At 32.1% G+C, this 25825-nt stretch overlaps 1 long non-coding RNA gene across 1 annotated transcript; it reads right to left on the reverse strand.

The window, feature by feature from the left end:
* Positions 1–19691: 19691 nt before the first annotated feature.
* On the reverse strand, positions 19692–25724 carry LOC107858707. The gene is made up of 3 exons (XR_007049129.1): positions 23352–25724; positions 22170–22246; positions 19692–20184 (listed from the first exon to the last, which is right to left on the reverse strand). It is a non-coding gene; the product is annotated as an uncharacterized LOC107858707 (long non-coding RNA).
* Positions 25725–25825: the final 101 nt, after the last annotated feature.

Genomic DNA, 25825 nt, shown 5'->3' on the forward strand with positions numbered 1-25825 from the left:
AAAGTTCTTTGTTGGAAGATTTCTTGACTTTAAGATGATTGACAATAAGACCGTCTCTCAAGTGCAAGAATTGCAAATAATCATCCATAATCTCCTGGAAGAAGGTTTGATTGTGAATGAAGCTTTCCAAGTAGTGGCTATAATAGAAAAATTGCCACATTTGTGAAAGGATTTTAAAAACTACTTGAAGCATAAAAGGAAAGAGATGTTAGTTGAAGACCTCATTGTGAGGTTACGTATTTAAGAAGATAACAAGGTAGTTGAGAAGAGGTCAAAAGGGAATTCCGCAATCAGTGAAACTAACATTGTGGAGGACGATCTTAACAACTCAAAGAAACGAAAGAAAACATGTGGACAACAAAACAATCCTTTGAAAAAAATTCAAAGGAATCTGTTTTAAATGTGGCAAGGCTGGACATTAGTCTGTGGATTGCTGGGCTCTTAAGAAAGGTAAGAAGAAGGAACAAGCCAACATGGTCGAATTCAAAAATGACGTGGATGATGTACGTGTCATGCTTTTAGAATGCAACTTGGTGGGTAATCCTAGAGATTAATGGATTGATTCCGATGCCACCCACCATGTATGTGCTAACAAGGAGTTGTTTAACTTAAGATGAGCAGATTTATATGGCTAACTCCTCAACAACAAAGGTTGAAGGAATGGGAAAATTTTTCTTAAAAATGACATCAGGTAAAGTATTGACACTCTACAACGTCCTTCATGTACCGGAGTTGAGAAAGAACTTGATTTTTATATCATTGTTTATCAAAAATGAATTCAAATATGTATTTGTTTCTGATAAGGTTGTAATTATCAAAGGAGAAGTGTATATAGGAAAAGGTTACCTCATCTAGGGCCTGTTTAAGATCAATGTAATGACTGTTGAGATCAAGAATAGTTCTAATTCTTTTTATTTGCTTGAGTCTAATGAATTGTGCCATGAAAGGTTAGGTGTATGACCCAAATGGCCATGAGAGGCACCCACACTAATCTACTTGTGGGAGAACCATCTAATCCGAACTATTACCCAATCACTTTGTCAGTAGAAAGATGATATTATTATAAAATCAACATAATAACAATAATCCAAGACTAATCATTATTAGTGTGGAAGTCAAACAAACTACTTACTAAAATTTCCAAGATCCGAAAGTCTTCGTACAAGAACTACTAACAAAGATCATGTCTAAAAAGATATCCCAAATAAAGTAAATAAAAAATATTTCATTGTCCGAAGATGAACAAGAATAAATAAGATGACCCGTGGTAGCCTGGAGATGGAGTGCTCACCCTTGGATCAAGATCTGCTATCAAATTTTAGAGGTGAGGTCATGCCTGAGCCTCTAGAACACTTTCTGCACTCAACAAAAGAAGAGTACATGGTAGTATCAGTACACACCACTATGTACTGGTAGGTATCATAAACCAACTCAATTTAATAGCATGTACACAACATAAATCAAATAATAAGTAGACAGACATCATCACACAACAATTACTAAATGAATCAATAATACAACAATAACAGATCAAATATTGCTCATAAACAAGCCACATAACCATCAAAAGTATCAACCATACTGTAAACATCCACAGACTCAACACAAATATGTACACACATGCTATGAGACTTATTTTTGTCCAAATAGTCATGACCTGCAGGGAACAATCTATGTTCATGTATCGTATCGGTGTGGTACCCGATCCAACATATACATATCTGTACCGGTGTGGTACCCAATCCAACATAAACATATTCGTACCGGCGTGGTATCCGATCCAATATAAACATATCCATACCGACGTGCTACCGATCCAACATATACATATTCGTACCGGTGTGGTACCCGATCCAACATAAACATATCCGTACCGGCGTGGTACCCGATCTAATATTAACATATTCGTACCGGCGTGGTACCCGATTCGACATATACATGTACGTACCGGCGTGGTACCCGATCTAACATAAACATATTTGTAATGGCGTGGTACCCGATCCAATATATAAATATTCGTACCGGCGTGGTACCTGATCCAACATAAACATATTCGTACCGATGTGGTACCCGATCCAATATAAACATATTCATACCGGCGTGGTATCCGATCCAACATATAAATATCCGTACAAGCGTGGTACCCAATCCAATATAAACATATTCGTACCGACGTAGTACCCGATCCAACATAAATATATCCGTACCAGCGTGGTACCTGATCCAACATATACAAGTATTATCAATATCAAATTTACACAAACCTCACATCATACAACACAATGTTCCAAGTTTTACAAGTACACTTAAAGTCATAAGACAATTTCATCAAGTAAATTTTCAATAACCATTTACACACATAATAATTCAAAAATCAATAATTTCAAGCATATCCGAATACCAATCAACAAGTATCCAATTTAGGAGCATACATGCAATTAAGTTGAGTCTAAACTCCAATTAAACCGTAACCTACCTCAACCGAAGAATCCAAATGCAATCTAATTTGTAAGGGTCTTACCCTTCTGTAAATCTTTCGAATATTTCAAATCTGTTCAAATACGATTGTCACTAGTAAGTAAAGATTTCAATTTTATAATCAATTCTCAAACCTGACATTTATTAATCAGTTAAACCTCATATTTTCTAAATTCCAAGCCTAGCGCTAAATCTCAATTTTTCCATGTGTCATACATCAAATAATAGTTCATATAATTTACCTAGTATTAATTTTATATACCCATGAATTATAATGTGAAGAATAACCAGAAAAAGAAAGGAGAATTAACTATCAAAGCCCCTAATCACGCGACCATAACTATGTACGGAGCAATAACAGAACCATAACATTGACTATTTTACTAACTATCCTTCCTAATGATGACTTAATCATTACTACTAATTGTTAACCCTAAAGAATATTTCACATTACATGCGTGCAACAACAACGTTGCAATTTTTTTTTTAATTTTTTAATTTTCCTTCCTTTTCAACCCAACCATGAATTACTACCAATAACAACACCACATCTACATCAACCAATCACTTAAATTAAAATCATCAGTAGAGTTTTTGCAAAATTGTTACCTGGAGCAACTTCTAAAGAAATCCCTTCAAAGTGCGATGGGGAAAATTGAACTACACTAACAGTCGTGGTTTTGTTGGCCCCAATTATCCGATGTTATTATATAAATAGGATAATTAATTCCCACTTAACTTTTATTGTTATACATAGGTCTCCATAAATAATAAAATATTAACTTGGCCCATAACCATCACTAAAATAATATCTAAAATACCCAATAGATCCTCGAATATGATTCGGAACCTCAAGAAAATAAGTCAAATATGTACATTGACTAAAAAGTATATTCCAAACCTATTGAAAACACTACGATACTAATTCGGGGTCATCTTGATTGAACTTGACCATTATCAAGCTTTACTTAATTAAAACTCAATAATCTAGCTAATGACTTAAATTACTCCCGAACACCTCAAAATTTGGTACTACTCATCCCGTGAGCAATAATCCACGTACATCAACTGCGGGGAGAGCAAAAATAGAAAAGATGAGAAAATTTCACAAACGACCGGACGAGTCATTACATTAGGACATGTCAATTACAAAATTTCATAAAAACTGATTAACTTAAAAGTTTTGCAAACTTTGAATGTAGTAAATCAAAGTGTCAAACGTGTGTGGAATCAAAGTATGCTAAACATCCGTATAAGTCCGTTGAAAGAAATTCCAATCTCTTAAACTTAATCCACATAGACATTTGTGATATTAGGTGAACACCATTTCGTGGTGGAAAAAAGTATTTTAAAACTTTTATTGATGATTGCATTAGGTACTATTATTTTATTTGCTAACTAATAAGGATGAAAAAATAGACGTGTTTAGGCAATACAAAACAGAAGTTGAAAATTAGTTAAAGAAAAAGATCAAAATAATAAGAAATGATAGGGTTACAATATGAATCTCCTTTTGCAGAGATATGTGTAGAAAATGAAATTATCCATCAAACTACTGCCTCATATTCACCCCAATCAAATTGAATTGCGGAAAGGAAGAGTCTAATATTAAATAAAATAATTAATACTTTACTCATAAGTTCTGGTTTACCGCAGAACTTGTGGGGAAAATCTATTCTTACAGCTAATGGAAGACTCAATAGCGTGCCCCATAGTAAGACACCTTCGATTTCATATGAAAAATAAAAAGAAAGGAAAACCAACTTAAAATATTTCAAAGTGTGGGAGTGTCTAGAGAAATCTAAATCCCTATGCCTAAAAGGATGAAAATAAGACCTAAGACTGTGGACTGCGTATTCATTGGATATGCTAAAAGTAGTAAAGCATGTCTTTTTTTGGTTCATTAATCCAAACATACGAATATCAATGAAAATATGATAATTATATCAGATAATGTTGAGTTCTTTGAACATATTTATCCATATGAAACTAGACATAAGCAGTTTAGTGGGGGGTCTAGAAAACCTCGAGATGAACCAAGAGAGAATGAACTTAATGATGAGAATCCAAGGTGTAGTACACGTCAAGGAACATCAACTTCTTTTAGATCAAATTTTGTGAAATTTCTTCTTGAAAATAAGCTTTAAATATTTAAAGAAGCGATGTCTTCTTCAGACACATCCTTTTGGAAAGAGGTAGTTAATAGTGAGATTGATTCAATCTTGCGCAACTACACTTGAGAGTTGGTTGATCTTCCTCTAAGAAATAAACCTCTAGGTTCTAAATGGATCTGCAAAATGAAAATGAAAGCTGATGCTACTATTGACAAATACAATGCAAGACTTGTAGTGAAAGACTTTAAACCAAAACAAGGCCTTGATTATTTTGATACATACTCGCCTGTAAAAAGAATAAATTCTATTGGGTGTTAATTACCTTGGCGACAGTATATGATATTGAAATTCATCAAATGGATATAAAAATAACTTTCCTAAATGTAGAATTGGAGGAAGAAGTTTACATGAAACAACCTGAGGATTTTGTGGTTCGTGGTATAGATAAGAAAGTGTGCAAACTTGTTAAGTTACTTTATGGACTAAAACAAACACTTAAATAGTGGCATTCAAAGTTTGACCAAACTATGTTGGCAAACAACTTAAAGATAAATGAATGTGATAAATGTGCTTACATTAAAGATACTCCAAATCTCAAGGTCATTGTTTGTTTGAATATGGATGAAATGTTGATCACTAGCAGAGACATTTTTGATATAAATACTACAAAATAAATGCTTGAGAGCAAATTTGATATAAAGGACCTAGGAGTTGAGGATATGATCTTAGGGATAAGAATCCATAAAACCGCACAAGGATTAATGTTTTCACAGTCTCATTATACTGAAAAGGTACTTGAAAAATTCAAGTATTTGGAATTAAGTATTACCAAGACTCCATTAGACATAAGGTTTGCACTTCAAAAGAATGAATGTGAGGGTGACTCACAGTTGGACTAAGCAAGAGTGTTGGAAAGATAGATGTATACCATGAATTGTATGCGATCAGATATAGCATGTGCAATTAGTAAATTGAGTCAGGACATGAGTAATCCCAATCAAACTCATTAGATGGAAATGAAAAAAGTTTTGGGATATCTAAAATATACTCAAGACTATGCTTTATATTATAACAAATATCAATCGATAATTAAAGGATATAATGATATAATGATATAAATTGAATCACCGGATCGAATGAAGTAAAATTCATGAGTGAATATGTATTTAATTTAGGTGGAAGAACAGTCTCTTGAAAATCATTCAAACAGACATGCATTGCCCGCTCTATAATGAATCTAAATTTATTGCGTTAGATAAAGCTGGTAAAGAAGCTGAATGGCTTCAGAATTTCTTGAAAGATATTTTTTATTGTCCCAAACATTTGGCATCAGTATGTATACAGTGTGATAGTCAAGCAGTGATAGATAGGGTAGGGACATGATTTACAACGGTAAATCTTGTTATATAAGACAGAGACATAATACTGTTAGAGAACTATTCTCTAGTGAAATTATCACTGTTGACTATGTAAAGTCAAAGGATAATGTGTTAGATCCACTTACAAAAGGGCTATCTAGAGAGAAAGCTGAGATATTATCAAAGAAAATGGGTTTACGACCTAAGATAAGTCGGCATGGTGGTAACTCTACCTAGCAGTCTAGAGATCCCAAGATCTAAGTTCAAGAAGATAAAACAAAGTTGTGACTGATGGTTCAATATTGTTAATATACTCAATTGATTCTCATGATGAAGACAATGTTCAGAGAACAAGGATAAGGCTTATGATTTGAAGCTCTTTAATGGTTTCTAAGTTTGACAGGTTTGACCAAATAGTTTGATCTATAAGATTAAACATTTAGGAATCAACTATGTAAGGGTGAAGTGGAAGCCGCTTCAACGAGAAAATTAGTAAAGGCCTATTCTCTACACTCTCATGAAATCAGGACGTGTTCATGCCTGAAATAAATAAAATCTTGAGAATCATAAAAGGTAAAAGACTGGTTATGTGAATTGTGTTGTTTAGGTGTATTAAAGTTCGACGGTTCAAAGATATCAAATATATCATTTGACCGAGTGCATCCGATGCATGTTCACTATGGAAAGTTCAAACGAAAACCTACTTTTCCAGATGCAATTAATCTTTACTTATTGATCACACACTTGCCCGTAAATATTTTGTTAAAACAATCATTCCCTATTCATGTGGGGGATTATTAGATTTGTATGAGGTGTGAATGGAAAATAAATAGGTGTTTTTTCTGAAAATACACCAAGAGAAAGGATGCAATTTGAATAGACACCTTTTTGGATTGGATGGTTATGACATTTCCAATGGGTTGTGACTCTTTCAAATAGTTGTACCTTTATGAAAGAGGTGCACCTTTCTGAACCATTGCTTCTCTTTATGAAGCAACACCTTGATGGCTATAAATATCTGAATTTTTTTAAGGTAAAGATAATTTTTAGAGTGGAAAAACAATCTTCTTCTTCTTCTAAAAACTCTCGTGTGATAATCAAATCGTTGAGTGTGTTTGAAGTTTCTAAAAATTTAAGCTATCGCTATTTTCAGAAAGAGAACCATTTTATCCTGGAAGGAAAGATTCCATAACCTCGGGTACTTAAGGTGAATAAATTCCTTAAGGACACATCGTGAATTCGATGGATTTGATTCTACAATTTTCTGCTTCATTTTCTTTCTTAAAGTTGATAAACACTTCATTTTGATAGTTCATTTGATCAATATTATGTATATTGAGATTGAAAATTTTGCTGCTCAAGTACTTTTGTATAATTTTGAATATCTAAATTTTAAATTTAAAATATTGAATAAATTAAGTCTATTTACCTACGAAGATTAATTAGATTAATAACAATCGATACATACTGTATTTATTCCATCATTAATACATAAATAAGAGCTTGAAAAAAAACATTGATATAGATTTATACATTTTTATATAATCTATATCAGAAGCATCTTGAAATCAAAATACAACATGAATACATTCTCTATCAATATATATCAACTTAATAACAACTGATACATTTTGTATTAATTTTTCCATTGATACACAAAATAAAAACTATCAAAAATTTGATATTTTTTACACAAATTATATATAAACATATCGATTAAATATAAAACGCATTAGTTTGACTATATTGATAGTTTGCATGAATTAATAATAGCCTAATGAAAAATAAAACATATAGTCTTATTTGTATCTTACTTATCACATCAAATGATGCAGCCTACCGCACATATGTAAAATAAGATTTTTCAGTTTTTGGATTTACATCTATATATATGACCTACTGTCTTAATTCCTTAAGAAAAATCAAAGATGTAGAGAAGATTTATAAGAGTCATGTTTTATTTTTGGAGTGAAAAAAGAGATTCAAAATATTGTGTTCTATTTTTAGAGCGAACACATGGACACCACCAATTATAGAGACCGTGCGATTAATTCAAATATTTTAATAATTTCTGTAATCCTTAGATAGATTTCACAATAATTCTCTCACATTTTGCTAGAATCATATTTGAGAGAGATTCATATCATGTTGTCTGATATATTCTATCGTGAAGGAAAGTGTCACTAGATTCGGTGAATGTGAAAAATATCATTATACATGCATCGTTAATAAGCTCCAAACTATAGTTATTTATGAAAATTCATCATATGTAACATATTTTTTCTACATGACAAACTACATATTTCAATTAGTTAAATAGTAAATGTTAAATTAAATATTAAAATAATCAGTAAATTTGATGATCTATTTATGTAATGATCTCATTAAAATATATCAAAATAATAAACTTCAAAGTGCTAATTATTCCAAAAAAAAAAAGAATGACTTCTTTGCCTAATTCAACATATGATCTCATTGATCAAATCTGAAAATCTGTATATATCCATGTATAAAGATCTTTCTTCTATCGAAAGAGCAATTTATGGCTATGTGTTTTCACATAAAAAATTACCTCTATATAAATACTGATTGTATAAAATGTATAAGAAAATCAGTTTAAATTATTGCTTAATTATCACAAATAATAGTACAAAAAAATTGAAATACCTCAAAATAATATTAGAGTTTGAGTATTATCGTATAATCAGTGAAAGAAATACTTATTCAAATGAGATCACATTAAAAAAAATGCTATAGATTATTTGTAATGAGATCTCATTGAAACTTTATGAAAGAGAGTGTACATGTTGGAATCTCTCAAACATATCAAAAGGCTATAATGGAAAAAAAAAATTTGAAGCTATATATGATATTTGGTACCTTTATTATTCTCAAGCTTCATATTTGAGTAGGGAATATTAGTTCTAAAAGAAATTGAGAGTCAATAAAATAAAAAAATGTAAACAAAATCTGCACAAAAAATATTAAATTAGTCCTGAGCTTTAAGCATTGGACGTACTTGAAACACAAAATAAAATATTCAGAGTGTATGATTTGCAAGACAAATCCTTCAATGTATGTCTCAGAGGCGTTTTTCAAGAATTTCTCTTGAGGTGATTAGTGACATGAGCGGAAGAAAGTGAATGCATATTTAACTGTAGTATAAAGAAAATAGTAATTTGACTTGAAGTGTAAATACACATGAGCGGGTGAAGGTTGAGTGATTTTGTTAATTTTTGACTTGAGAGGAAGGATGGATGAATATTATCATCTATATATATGTGTGTGTGTGAGCACGCACGTATGTGCGTGTTTATAGCACTAGGAATATGCATATAGCTTAAGTAATATCATGATACTACATGTAAATAATTCAAACATAGAAAAAGTTTGCTCAATCATTTATTACGAATAACGATCAACAGACAAAGTCAAAATTTTAGCTTTATCAGATCTAAATTTCAGAACGATAACTTCAAGTACTAACAACTGCATTTAAATTTCAAACATATTGAATGAATTTCCTAAAATAAATACACCAATTGAGCAAAATCTACAGACTTTAATCGACCCACAAATTTGAGCTTTTATCTCTGCCCTTGATCAATTTTTTGAAAATAATAATTCTTCACCTTGACGTCCTTTAACTTTGCTGCATGTGCTTCTACTTTTTGTGTGTCTGACACTGTTGTGGCTTCTGCTAGTTATTCTGTATACAATCATTTGATAATGCTTCTTTGATCTTAGAAAATTCTTCACCAACATGTCCTAACGGTCATAGTAACCCTTTCAATGAGGTATGATTGCCTACACATAATTTTTGAAAGTCATAGGTTCACACACTGTTGCTGCAACATTTCTTACATATTTCTCTCATAAAAGGTTAATGTTTTAACCCGATCCTGATATCACTGATGAAAAAGAAGAGATTCTGATTAAGAATAAAAATATACTATAATTTTATTCTATTGGCTAAAACTTTCATAGTACCAATTACAATAATTGAACTCCTTAGATAGAGTTTTACAACAAAAAAAATAAAATAGTAGTCCACTAACTTCTACTATCACTCAACTTGATTATAAACTCAAATCATATATTTTGAGTTAAACAATATTTTAGGATAAAATCATATATTAGGACCAACATCCTTACTGAATATACAATGAACTCAATTATAATATTATCATTTGATCAAGCTTCTGAAATCTTCATTCTTGATATTTTCTTGTTCGTTTTGTAAAACAGGACAAACTAGGCTCTTTATATGGGTGTTTGATGCAATATTGAAATGAAACTCAGAAATTATTGTATATCTGATCTATTCATTCTATGAATTGTATATCATGAAAGTTGATCCGATCATAATCAATATTGCACCTTTACTTTATATGCTTAGTGTTGGAGAAAAATAAAAGTAAACAAACTGTCTTCAAGATGAAGATGATATTTGATGGTATTTATTTTTGTCCAAGATATTTTAACCCCATACTCTTTTTTAACCAACTCATTTGCATGACTTTTCAAATAATTAGAGAATAAAAAAATGATCATTTCCTAACACTCCCACTAATGAAAGACTATTTTTTTTTATAGCAGAATATCTCCATGTTTTCTCATTTTTCATTATTCAAATTAAAAAAATAATCATCATTTTTCATTTTTCTCATTTCTCATTGCCTGAAACACTTAATAGCCCTTTAATTTGACAACCACCAGTATCTTTTCAAGAATCACTATTTAAACTACAAATGGATCTCAACTTAATTTAAACTTCTAATAGTTATAATAGACACTATTTCATAATCATCATGAAATTCATCATATCAAAACCAATTATGTGCAAATCAAACCTCACTATTGTTGGTCTAAGAATAGCAAATTTTATCAACTTTCTAACCAATGAATTTCATGTAACTATCTCAGTGAATTCATTGGAAAGATAAATCAATTTATTGATTATGCCACTTTTAAATTACTTTACTTTTCGCACCGGTATGAAAGGAGCCTAGAAGTACTTAATAATGTTGTTGTCTAATGTTATGAATTTAAATTTAAAAATAGTTTTTCATAAAGGTACAAGATAATATTGAACCCATTGATCAACCATGTCTTTGGACATTATTCAAGGTATAATCCAAGCTATATTTCTCAATAACAAAGTTAATGAATAGAAACCAATGAATAAGTAATTGGGTTTGCAAACACAAAAATATGATGTATGTAATTTTTATAATCAACACTTACGCAATAATGATTCTTGATAAATTCAAGATTAGAGATTAAAGTAAGTCGTGATTTTGATACATAACTAAATGTCAAGAAGGGAATCATTGAAAGCCTTAAGAGGATTTCAGTGAAATTTTTGATAGCAGAATTAAAATTTTCTATATTAAATTTATTGATAGAATTTGAGAATACACAGTGAAAGAATAGAGCTTCCTCAGATTCTATTTTGACAACATAAAGTTGAGTTTTGTAAGAAAACTTCTGCTATGGGGGCAATTATTTTACCACGATTGAATGTAAAGAGTGACAATATTTTGGGCCTTCTGATCCCGAATCTTGTTTGGTAATTTTACTATTAAATATTTTATAAATTAGGTAATTTATTCATATTTTGATATTATTTTGAATTCAAGGCTATTTTAAATACATATTTCAAAGCTATATATCAAAATCATATCGAAACACAGATAATTATCTAATTTATAAAATACTTAATAGAAAACACGTGAAACAAGAATTCAGGGTCAAAAGGCCCAAAACATTATTTTTCCCTTTAAATTAAATTGTGGTTAAATTATTGTCTCCATAGCAAAAGTTGTCTTCAAGAACTCAACTTTGTGATATTAGAATGTAATGCGAGGAAGCTCAAATCTTTTATCAACACCTAAAACAACGTATATTCATTGTTCATTCTTAGATTTCATCAAAAGATTCAATCTTGAAAATTACTATTTTGCCATCAAAATTTGTCATTAAAATTCTCTTATGGCTTCTGCTAAAATTTCTCTTGAAATTTAGGCCTGTATAGAAATCTTGATTTACTTTGATATCTAGCTTTAAATTTATTAAGAATCAACTTTATGTAACTGTTGATAATAAATATTTCACATACCATAGCTTTGAGTTTGTCCTAAGATAATTACTTATATGGCAATGAATATTAGTATTTTGTAAGAACTCTTCTGTTAGCTTCTTATTCAATAACTTTGTTATTGATGTGTATAACTTGGATTATCCTTTTAATGATGCCCCACACATGTTTTATTTGTGGGTTAAATTAGTGAATTAATTTATCTTGCCAGTGGATTCACTGACATGATTGTATGAATTCCATCAATTCAAAAATTAAAAGAAATTACCTAATCCTTGATTTTACATTATTAGTGATGCTTGATTCACATTTAATTAATTTTAAATATGATGGTTCCATCTTGATTATAAAATGGCGTGTATTTTCAATAATAGAAGTTCAAATCATATTGAAATCAACTTATATAGTGTAAACAATGATTCTTTAAGAAAGTATTGATGGTTGCATCAGTAAGGGACGGCTAAGTGTTTTAGGTAGATTTGTAAATGAAAAACTTTGTTGCCCTACTATAAGTGTCAAAGCATGTGTTGATGATGTTCAAAGTAAATTCCAAACAAGTTTGTACCTAAAAGATTCATTTAGAGTTCAATCGTGGAAACTAGCGTTACTAGCTTGAACTAGGTGCTTGTCAAGTTGATCTCGTTGAATTTTATTGTGTTTAATGTATTCCAAATGGTTTTAATGTGTTATTATATGAGGAATAACTTGTAGGTAATGTTCAAAGTTTAATTTGATTAAGTCAAGAGTCAAAACATAAAGTTAAAGATCATGGAAACTAGCCTAGTCTTAACTTTTGTTTTTGATTCATCGATGAGGATATTGTGTTGTTGTGATGTCTAATTCGTGGTGTGTGATAATGTACAAAGCTTTGTGATCTGAATATGGTGATATATGGATGATACAAAGGCTGAAAATTCATGGAAAATATACCACAAGACAAGGGAAAAAAGATGGGACGATCAAGACATAATCAAAATCCGGGACGCAATTTTGAATGCTTGCCCATGATTTGGGCGCGTCGCCCCCTCCATTCCATTGCTCCCATGCCTTAGAAAATATTCTGGACAATAATTCCAGTGAGTTCCCTCAATTGAACCCACGGCGCCCCCTCCATTCCAATGCTCCCATGCGTTAGAAAATATTCTGGATAACATGAGTGCTCGCGACGCCCCCTCCAGAGCGGTGCAATGGAGCCCGCGGCGCCCCCTCTATTCTAGGCCTGACTTGAACATTGAATCCTTGTCCAACATGACTTTGGCTTACTCTTTGCTATAAATACATCATCATACACATTTTTAATTATCTTTGAACATATTTTGAAGATTGAGGGGCTGCTACAACTTCATCATTAGTTTTTTATTATTTTAATTTAGTTCATTCATGTTTTTAGTCGTTAATTACAATCTTGTGATTATGATTATGACTATGCATGGATAAATTTCCTCTTTCCGAGGTTGAATCCAAGAACATAAGTACTATTATTTTGAATTAAGTTCATTTTATTTGCTTATCATTGTTGATTGTTTGTTTATTCTTGAATTAACTATTTTAAGGATTAGCTACCCTTAGAATATATCAATTGTCAACCTTGTGAAATCAGGAGAGAGAATAGGGCGATAGAACATGGAAATAGATAAAGCATGGTTTGTATTCTTTTATGAAATAAGGAATGCAAATTAGTGTTGTAGACACGTAATTTTTTATCCTTCCCGAATTTTAATCTATTTTTGATATTAAATATTTGATCTGATATTATTTTAACTCTTATTTTATTTTTAATAAAGTTTTAGTTAAAAATAAATAAGATAATTTATTTTTATTTTATTTTTATAATTTATTTTTATTTTATTTTTATTTTTAAGAAAAAAATATAAATAAATAAAATAATACAAGAAATGCAAAAATATATTTTCCTTTTAAATTTTAATAAATAAGCTAGTAGTTTTACAACAACAACAACAACATACCCAGTGTATTCCCACCTAGAGGGGTTTGGGGAGGGTAGAGTGTACGTAGACTATGCCACTACCTCAAGAGAAGTAGAGAGGTTGTTTCCGATAGACCCCCGACTTAGGACCAATAACAGTATAACAAATACAAAAAGTAAGCGAATACAAACTAGTATGGTACACAAAACAAACTAACAGTATAACAAACACAAAGGATAAGTGCATAAACTAGTACGGTATGCAAAAAAATCAACACCACTAACCCCAAAAACTACAAGCCCAACACTACGAACCAGAAACTCCGGACCCAAAGGAGCACTTCCCTATTACTACCGTCGCGCTCCCACCCCTTAACCCTCTACCCTAATCTGGATCCTCCACACCTTCCTATCAAGGGTCATGTCCTCTGTAAACTGTAATTGCTCTATATCATGCCTAATCACCTCCCTCAAATATTTCTTCGGTCTACCTCTAGCCCGCTTAAAACCATCCATAGCCAGAGTCTCACACCTCCGCACTGGAGCATCAGAGCCCCTCCTCATCACATGTCCGAACCAACGTAGCCTCACTTCTTGCAACTTATTCTCCATTGGGCAACCCCCACCTTCTCTCGAATAATCTCATTCTTCACCCTATCTTTCCTGGTATGTCCACACATCCATCACAACATTCGCATCTCCGCCACCTTCACCTTTTGGATATGGGAGTTCTTAACTGGACAACACTCCACTCCATACAGCATAGACATCCGGACTATCACTCTATAAAACTTACCTTTAAGCTTCGGAGGCACATTCTTATCAAGTAGTTTTAATACTACCTTAATTATATTTATTTTTGGCTATTTATAAACTTTTATTTTTTTCTTAAATATAAAAATAATTAGTTATTTTTATATTTATTATTATTATTATATTTATTTATTTATTTTATATTTTTTTTATTATTATCTATAATAGTAATTTTTAATAAAGAAAGATTCAAAATTTAAATCCCTTGTAATTGTTCCCCAATTTCCTATATTTAAGGAACTTCCTCCCATCCCCAGAGAGAGGACGTACTATTTTCAACCTACACTGTATCAGATAAAAAATAGAGCGAAAATCAGATAGAGAGAAATCAGAAAACTTAAAAAAAGACCAACGGGAGAAAAATAATTTTTTTAAAGTTTGAAGATGTCTGTCGAGTTTTCGGTGATGATTATTTCTTGTCTGTATCTGATGCATATTATTAACAATGAAAAGAAATTAATATTATGCAATAAAACATCTGATTTTTCATGTGTACATGAAAAAACAGAATAAAATATTATTTACACGGTAATTCGTTACTTCACATTCACAAATATACATGTACATCTTTACACAGTAGAAAAATCGGTGAGAAAATAAGAAGAAAGCAGTAAAATTGAGGTTTGATTTAATAGAAAAAAAGAAAAGAGTTTGGATCGGAGGAGAAAAATATTTTCTGGTGAATTTTTGCCAAAAAATATACAAAAAAATAGTGACCAAATCCCGTCCCGATGACTCACCGGCGAACCAACTCACCGGCGATCCCCAACTCACCGGCGTCACCCCTTTTCCCATCGCCGGTATTTCCGTCTCCCCGCCACTTTTGTTACTATTCCAGCGGTTATTCCACCGGAAAACCTAAAATCCGACGGCCTATACCCCCAAAACCAGCCGGCATCACCAACCGGCGCACCCCGCCGCCGCGCCGCCTCCTCCCCTTCACCCGCCCCCGCCGCACCATGGGAGGGCCAAATTTGATCGAATTTTAATTAGCCGGCGTTATTCCGGTGAACCCACCGGAGTTCAACATCCGATCTCCCAATAGCATCACTACATCCTCACTGCCTTTTTTCCTTGCCCGTTTGCGCTGGTTGTATATTTTCTGTAAATAAAAATCCATATTACAGGGGATTGGTATATTTATTTATTTGCAGATCTTGACTTGATGATGTATAAGGTTTATTTTTCATGCTATATAGAGCCCGTTTGGATAGGATTAACAAAATTATTTTTTAGTTTAATTGATTAAAAGCTTAAAATAAGTGATTTTAAATTAAGCAGATAAGTGTTTGGATAGAAGTTTGAAACTGAAAAAAAATTGTTGATATGTTTGATAAACAAGTATTGTCAATCACTTTTTTGTTGTCAAAATGACTTAAATATTCTTAAAGCTGTTAACACATAATAACGTGAATTATTTATGATTTTTAATTCTAATACTTCAAAAATAATTTTTATTTAAATACACTTATAACGTAAAGTGATTATGTCAGGTCAATTTATAAATATAAGTTACTTTTTAATTTTTAAATATTAAAAAATAAAAATTTTAAGATATTTTTTATATAAATATTGTATTATATTGTAATATTGCAAGCTTGTAAACAACATAAAATTTTTAGGAATGAAACAAATTATTAAAAAGAATCAATTTTTAAAATTTAAATAACATGCAGGAATTTTATATAAACGGATAGAGAAGAACTTACCACAAGCTCGATTTGATAAATTTTTTGAAAATAAAGGAGAAAAATGATGAAAAAACTGGAGGAAAAAGATGAAAAAAAGCAGCAAAAAGAAAAAGAAAGAAAAATCAATAAGGGATACAAAGTTTAGAGTATTGTTGGAATTAGAAGAAAATATAAGGGATAGAAAGGTAAATATTTTGGTCAAACCTAAAAAAATTTTAATTTAAAAAGTAAAAAACTGGGGTATCCAGCTTCTCAATTTTTGCTTTTTTTAATCCATTTTTAGCTTTTTTTAAACTCTTTTTAATTTTACCAAACACCTAAAAAAGCTAAAAAAAAATGATTAAAATCTAATTTGACCAGATTTTAATCCTATCCAAACACCCTCATACAAAATGGAGAATTGGATTATTTTTCCCTTTTCTTGAATTTGGATTCTTTTCTGAATTTTATGTGATTATTTTTATTTGTAGTTTTCAAAATTAATTGTATCTTTCTAAGAATCGAATATATGGTTACAATGTGGTTAAGTTTATTATCTGCTTCTATATATATATATATATATATATATATATATATATATATATATTTACCTTTTGAGTTTCTTATTAAAATAATAATATATAGTTTCTCCTTGAAATAAATATGATGTCGAGGTTTGATTTAAATGTGAAGTAATTTTTTTTATTTATTATTATTATTATTATTTTTATTTTTTTAAATTAAATTATTAACTAGGATGCAAAGAACATATTAGGCTTGGCTTATAGCTAACTTAAAAATAAGTGGGACACATTGTGATTTGATTCAAGACCCGTCATAATGATAAAATAAAAGAGAAAAAATCAATTTGTAAAGATGTGAGATGGGTTGCAAATTAATTCAAAACTTGTTACAATTTTTAGGGAAAAGAGTAAGTATATATCTTGGATTTATAATAGATTAACCAATGCCTTAACGCTAGGTAAATCTTTGGCATGTTTAAAATATTCGTCTCAATTAAGAATGTGACGTACGCATCTTTCTGAGACATTTAAAAATTCAAGAATGCAATAATGCACCATAACAAATATTTTCTAAAATTAACTTTTCATCGATTTATTTATTATAAGATAATAAACAAGTTTTAGTATAATAAAAATAAGCGAATTTAGGCCTAAACATAATTCATCAAAATAATTTAAGTCAAGATAAGTCAATAAAGCGACCGTGTTAGAATCATCGGATTCGAGGGGTGTCTCACACCTTCTCCTCGGTCAACAGAATTCCTTACTCGGTCTTTTATTTTCGCAGACCAAAATAAAAGAGTCATTTTCTTTTAACTAGGGATTCAAAAAGGTGACTTGAAACACCATAACTCAATTCCAAGTGACAACTCTATAAATAAAATAATCCCCATTCAAAATTGTCACTTTAACTGAAAAACCTCTTTGATTCGACCTTCTGAGCGAAAAAAGGGTGTGACAAGTGTCTAGGACAGGGATGTACTTAGATGCATTATTTGATTTACACGTAGGATTTTAGCGTAAAGAACTTAATTGTATTATTACATCCCCTTCAATGATGTAGTTGTAAGATCCAACTTAGGTAAAGGATTAGAGGTCGGGAGACCATGATCATGCAATTAACCCTACGAATCAACAACCAAGATAAGCAAGTTAACGAATGAAGTTCAACAACATAATATGATTGTTCAAAGTGCTTTAACCCTGCGTTTTCTCTTATTGATTGTTTCAAGATCTTTACTTTACGCATTATTTACTTTTCTCTTGTTATAAATTACAAACTCTCTTTTTGGTTACGCTTGTATAAACTGAATCTAAATTGTGACATAAAATAGAATTATTGTTGAATCAAGTCTCTGTAGGATCGATACTTGACTCTCATTGGGCCACTTTACTACTTGATTAGACCACGTACACTTGCGTATGCGCTTGGGCGTTGTTAGAAAGATTGTTGTATACTTGTTTTATCTAAGGCTATAAGATTGACGGATGGTTGAGGGAGAGATTTTGATATATTTCATGGTTAGTTGAGAATTCTATGTGTGTTTTATTAGGGATAGTGTGTGGGAGTTGTTATTGGCAAGACATATTAGAGAACGTGGAAAAAAATTCATAGGTAGGTTGTTTGCCTAAAAATTCATATGTGGTTACAATGATATGCTTGAATGTCATGTTGGTATATAAGTGGATGGATGCATTGTGCACTAGTGATTTCCTAGTGAGAGTTTGAATTTAGTCATTGAAGTGATAAGAAGAATTATTTTTGAGATGAAAGATGTGAACCACGCATGGAGTATCGATTTCATGGTTTACACTAGTATTACATTGTTATGTGTTGCACTTTGCAATTTCGAGTTAAGATTGAACATGGCGAGAGTGTGTAGTTCAACCCAAACTTTGGCTAGCGTAGCTATATGTTCCCATGTGAGAATTATAAGTTGAATCAAATGAGCATGGTATTTAATGGGAAAAGTAAAGGGAGTATTTTAGAAGTGTGGCTAAGCTTGAAAGTTAGAAGTTGCATTGCCTACGACCTAGTAATTCTATCATAGCTTATCTTTCATAGGCCTATGTTCCATGTTACAGCCATATTGAGATTCCTTATTAGATATATTGTACAGATCATGCCCAATAATTCTTTGGTCCCTTATGTTATTAGAACTTCTTGCAAAGAGTGTTGAAGGAATACTCCAGTTGGGTATAAACTTTCAATATGCACTACTAAAAATTACCCCTATGACAACGATTCAAAAATCGTTGTGATAGATACAGAAATCGCTGCGATAGAGATACCGCAATGGTTTGGCGGGTATTGCATATGTGAGCATTTCGATTGATGTATCGCAACGACTTTTGCGACGGTTACAACAACCGTTGCAATAGATAGTCCTATTGCAACGATTTTTTTAACTCCTATTAGGACACTTCATATTGTCTATAGCACGATTAAGACCCATTGCAATAGACAATATTGCAACGACAGGCCAGCATTGCAATAACCCTATTGCAATAATTTTTGATTATTTACTACAACACTCCTTGATTTTTTGCAACGATTTTTAACTATATGTTGCGGCGCTTTTTCACACCTATTGCAACGATTTTTGAATCTTTTGCTACATTCTCTTGCAACCTATTGCAACTATTTTAATTATCAATTGCAACGATTTTTTGACCTATTGCAACTATGAATATATATAGAGAGAGAGACAGAAAGAGAATTATATAGAATTGTATCAATACAATTATATATATATACACGCATCACAACAAAATCATTCATTAATATAATAATCCAAATTAAAATTTTATAAAATTAAGTTAACAAAAGGTATCAGACTCTGAAGAAGCTTCTAAATTACTTGTCCAAAACAACCCAATTAGCTTGCAACTTCTTTGCCTCACCAGCCACAGCTCCATGCGGTATACTAGAAACAATTTTAATCTTGACATTTATCTGGAGGAGAACAAGTACAAGAAGAACCAAATGTTTAGCATCAGTGTTTGTAACAATGTGCCAACAATGGAGATGCGGAAGTTGTACGCTTGCCTTATTGGGATCATAAACATCCTGAAGCTAAAGGATCATCTGGGAGCAATAATCAGTTATATCGGACTTGTGCTTGAAACTATTTAAAGAGTGCAACTTCCAGTGGCCACTAGCGCAATCTCCAGCATATCAAAGGAATCCCCATAACTTTCTACCAACAAATGATTGCAAAACTCTTAACAGTACTATTCACTAAACCTCCTTTTGTTAAAACATAGAAGTAGCATGAATATAAAAGGGCAGAATTACTAAATATGCAGAGATAACATGAACACGGAATATCTTCAATGAACTAATTAGAATCCAGTGGCATACGATGTACTTCCCAGCGGCAAAAGTCTAGACTTTACAGCCTCCCATACTCTTAAGAATTGGTAACTAAAGCTTATCTTTTTTTTGTAAAACTTTCAGGAAAAAAATTATCTTGGTTAACCTTAAGAAATTTGAAATCATATCAAACAAAAACCACCATAACGTCAGCCAATAGCGGAGCAGGAAACATAACAAGCAAAAATTTCTCACTAATTACAGTGTTATAATCAACAATTCAATTAACTAGTACAGCAGTGAGCAACTAGAGAATTCTACCTAAGCTGAATATTCATTTTCAGGACATCATACAAGAAACAAGAAAATGAATGAAATCCAGAGAAATTACCAGAACTACCAGAACTTTGTGAAGGTATAACCACAATAAGTGTAATGCAATCTCCAGGCTGAACAACATAGTGAAAGACCACACAACAGCTATTTTGTATATTTCCTTCGATGCCTAAACAGCCACCATAACTTTCTCAGCGGCATCAGAACTCGTATTTTGTTTCCCTTTATTCGTCTCCTGACTTAATAGAACACAACAATGTCTTTCTTTACCTATTTGCTGTTCCAACTTTCATCTCTAATCAACGCGAAGAGAGAGGTAACAGCCACAAAAAGTATATGTAATTTTCAAATGGCATGTTTAAAGACCACAAATTTAAGGGCATTTTGGTACAGTTTACGTATCACAAGATTCAAAAGTTGTCTTTAATTTCTTAAACTCCATGCCAAATCAAAATCAGACAGACAAATTGAAATGGAGGGAGTAAAAAGTATGAATGGATTGTCATTATGGATTAGAATAGGATCCATGTTCTACACCCTCAGAATCCCTTAACTCATTCAGCTAGACTTAAATCAATAGTTTACCGTTATCTAACATACTTTTCTGTAGCTTTTACTTAGGTTTCATTCCTTGTAACTTTGGCCATAACAGGCCCTGGTGATTTTAATACAAAATTGTTACCATTTCAAAAAAACAAAAAAGTGATCTTTTTTGCTCTGACCAATTAGGCTTCTTAATTATTCAAACATATCCTATCAATGATTTCATTATCCATTATAGAATAACCATTTGTTTTTTAAAAACTGGTAATTTCATAGAATAACCATTAGTTTATGTTATCTCAAATCAACAAAAGGAAAATACCACTAGTATATTCATCTTAAAAAATGTACATTCTAACCCTGTAATATAACTGGAAACTGAGACACTGACACAATAGATATACACGGACCAACAGAACTGAACATGGGGTACAAAGTGAGTTTAACCATTCAGGAAAAGTAATGCAATACAAATATACATGAGCAGAGAAATTATCACAGCACAAAGTGAACGTAAATAAGAATAGTGAACCAAAAGGTTCTCTTCCACCCTCTATCCCTCCCTGAACTTAAAAATAATGAATAGAAAACAAAAGGTTACCTCCCTCTAAATCACTCAAGGAACTTTCTAAGCACACGCAAGGATGATGCAAATTCACACGCAGAACGTGACCACAGTTGTTTCAATGATGGTGTGTTCGTTCTAACTTGCGCGTGCCTCAAATATTCCATCTGGTACCAACTACCTAACCCCCACCAACACAGGTATCAAAACTCTGACCACCAAGGCTTAAGCGGATGGAAGAAATTACGTAGTGTTTTCCCACATGTATTCAAACCTAAGAACTCACTGTTCTCTTACCGTTTCATGTATCAGTCGGCCACCTTTGGTGAAGAACATGACTACATAATTCTCATCTTTCACAAATAAACTTAGAGGTCGATAAAGCAAACTTCTAAATTTAAATGATATAAATTATAACATGTTACCTCTAAAATTGAGACCTGTATGACTTCATCGAATGTGATTGAAACCTTTCCTTTACTTCGGCGAGTACAGATCTGACCTGAATATGTCTTTGCCATAAGCAGCAATAAAAATGAGAAACTACTAAATGACATCAAACATATCTTTTCTTACTGCAAAATTGCCCAGGAAGAAACATAAAGCAGGGTCTTTTGATCGTGTATGTGGTGGGATAAGGGTAAATAGACAATACACTGCCTCTAATGTTTGACTTACTTCACTCATCTTTTCACTGGTTTGAAAGACTTTTTTTATACCTTTTTTGCCTTTATAAGAAGAGAAGGGTGTGTAATAACATTCCTACTAAATTTAACCCCATGTACTAATCAAAAGTTTACAAAAATATTTGAACTCAGTAAATTGTGGAACCTGTTCACCACCCCTAAAATTGGAAGAATGCTTGAGCTAAACAACTTTTCTACAATCATGAATGCTCCAGCAGCTACCAAAATATCAATTTGTCACGAATATTGAAGCTAACTTGTATCACTAACTTGCACCAAAGGGTGTGACCAAGTGTTCAATGGAGTGGGGTTAAGAACCATAAGGTTTCAAGTTAAAATCATACCATAGGCAAAACTATTATGTAATTTCTCCGAAAATTGGTCGATAGAGTGACCTTGGATACTACTATTCAAGGTACGTGCAATATGCCAAGGACACCACGATTATCAAAAGAACTTGTATCACTAGCTTTGTAATACAAATGCACAATACAAAAAAAAAATCAGGACTTTGAAGATAGCTATATCACATAAGTTCCATTTTGAGGGGTCATTTAGTATGTGGACTAAATTATCCTAGGAGACTATAATCAATTGACGAATCCCACAATCCCAAATTTATACTGTGTTTTATTGACAGTATAACTTTGTTGGAGGATAAATTTATAACATCAACCAAACACAATATAAATCTAATCCCAAATTTGATCGTGGGATATCCACCTTATCACCCAGACCAAACAACCCCTTAAATTATTGAACTTTTAGCTGGATATTGATTATCAGCTACAAAGAAACAACAAAAACTATGCAGCAGTCTCAAACAAGTTTCATCCAACTAAACAGTTCAAATAAAGACACCATTATCTGAATTTCTTTCCACCAGATCTTTACAACAAAGAAACTAAAAAGACAACATACCTAGTGCATCCCAAGCACAGCAGCACCCATTCTCAGAAGGTTCACGACTATCCCATTTTTCAAGATTTTCACAACATCAGCACGAGGAGGAGCCTTTGAAGGCTCATTAGTTGTCTTCTTATGCCTTTCAGACAAATGAAGAAAGCCGAATGACCAAAAACCTACTCTCCATATAACTCCCCGTAAATTCAGAAACAACGAGTACCTGCCCACACCCTTTTGAAGTGAACTGTCATATCAGCAATATCGGTGAGTCGCCAAAAAGGGTAAGTACAATAAAAACTATTTAGCTGGTTAATAGTCCGAGAAATAGTAATCAGGTGTTGTTCATTCCACTTGAGCATGAATCAGTTTCAAGACATCACCAGTAAGAAACTAAACTAGAGTAACAATTGACATGATTCCATTTGTTATCATTACACGTTTCTTTAGATTTTCATTAACTTGATGTGCAGCTTTTTTTGATTATCTTGTGAGAACACATCATTTTTTAGCACAACAGTAGCAATAAAATGGATAGCCAATAAAATACAACTTTTGGTCAGAGGTAGAAATTTCAATATAATTAAATACTTTCCTAAGAGAAAAAGAAATATAGTTCCTAGTTTTTTTTTCCATAATTATATTACTTGACCATAGATCATGTCCACCGATCAGCCAATTTGAAATTGACAGACACTACGATTTGTGTAACCTGCAGAATAAAGTAGATAATCATCAATTAGTATCCATACTTCATAGTTCCATTTGGTAAATACACAAATACTATCCGGAGAAAAGATACTGCAAGTTTCACATATAAAGTTATCGATTCATCAATGCCAACTCTATTGCAGATTTGATTCACAAGGCTAAGCAAGATTTAAGCTTTATCGATTCAAAATTTAATGTTCTTAGCATTGAACACTCATTACATTTTAAAGTTTTGGGTTCATATCCACTTGTTGGTCCAATTTAAGTGGATACTTCGAGTGAAGAATACTTGATTCATATGACCCTCATATCCACACTCTGCATCCGCCTTTGGCTATAAACTACTATAACAGGGGAAAACAGGAGTATAATAAGAATTCTTCTCAATTTAGAGAAATTGTTGAGGGTACAATAGCCTAAAATGAGTCTTTCTACTTTGTTTACACCTTAAATACAAGGTTTTCCCTTCTCCCAATAATATACATTACCTAATTACCACTAGACAAGGTTTCGGACCAATGCTCTCAAAGAATGGTTCGAATTCATTAATTCCAACAGATACAAGATGGAATTTGATGTTCTCAGTTCAGTTCTCTTTAAAAAAGGTCTCTTCCTGACTAACATCACAATACTCAACCTGGTTCAAGTGATGTTCAAAGTTCAGTTCCCATTAGATTTTCTCCAACTCATCTCAACTATCCAGGCATGTACTTTGAAGGTGACAATGCTAGCCTTTACTCTTCTTTATCTGCTATGCCTCTCAAGTCTGATGGTTAATTATGCATTATGCAAGGCTTCAACATGTCACTACAAGCATAAGGTTTCTGCTCACAACTTGTTTTGTTTTTAGCTTCTTTAAATGAGGATCTTTTTTTACTTATTTATTGAATATTTTTTGTCTTTATTTTGAAGGAATGGTAACTTCATCACCAAAACTAGGAGACTTCTTTGGTGATGCAGCAATGGGGTCCCATAACTATAAAGGTTGTAACATAGGAGGTATGGCTCACAGCTTACACAACTATAACCAACATCAAGAAAATGAGACCACCAACAACCAAGATTTCTTGAACCATATTCAAGATAACATTAGACAGCAACAACAACACTACATCAGATAGTAACTGAGCTAAATAATGATCAAATGCAGAAACAGGTAGATAAACTAAGATTGCAGAGATTTTTGTGTAGTACAACACTAACTTTTTGGGGGTAGTATGAGATGAGTCCACTGAGAAAGCTTCATGGGTCTTCTTACAGAAAGGTTCAATACTATTAGCTGAACAACAAATGCAGATATTGACACCTTACACTAGGAATGAGGAGAAGAAGGCACCATAAAGAACTGGAAGCAACGCTTATGTTTTCGCAGCTCAACAACTATAAAAAATTGTCCAAAAGACACCATTTTCAAGATACTCGAAAACAAGCTATGAGCCTTTTGCTTCCATGTTGTCTGAGAAGATCTTAAACATTATCTAACACATAAAATAAATGAAATTTCAAAATTTGCTCAATAAAGTGAAGACCATATTTAGATCCTAATAGAAGGTATTTTTTCCTATTCATCAAAGTTGGTAAGAGGAGTTTTAGATACCTATACTAGTGTGAGGTGGCAGGTTCCAATGGAATAGTCAAGGTACGACAAAACTAGTCTAGACACAGGACTCTACAACTATCAGAAAGAAAGAAAAAATCAAACTTTAATGAGTTTAGTTCTTCCACAAGTGCATAACTAAGCTACTACTCCTTACCAGCTATCAAGAAACACTCGAGTTCGA

This window comes from Capsicum annuum, unplaced genomic scaffold (assembly GCF_002878395.1).
Source record: "Capsicum annuum cultivar UCD-10X-F1 unplaced genomic scaffold, UCD10Xv1.1 ctg1705, whole genome shotgun sequence".
NCBI lineage: Eukaryota > Viridiplantae > Streptophyta > Magnoliopsida > Solanales > Solanaceae > Capsicum > Capsicum annuum.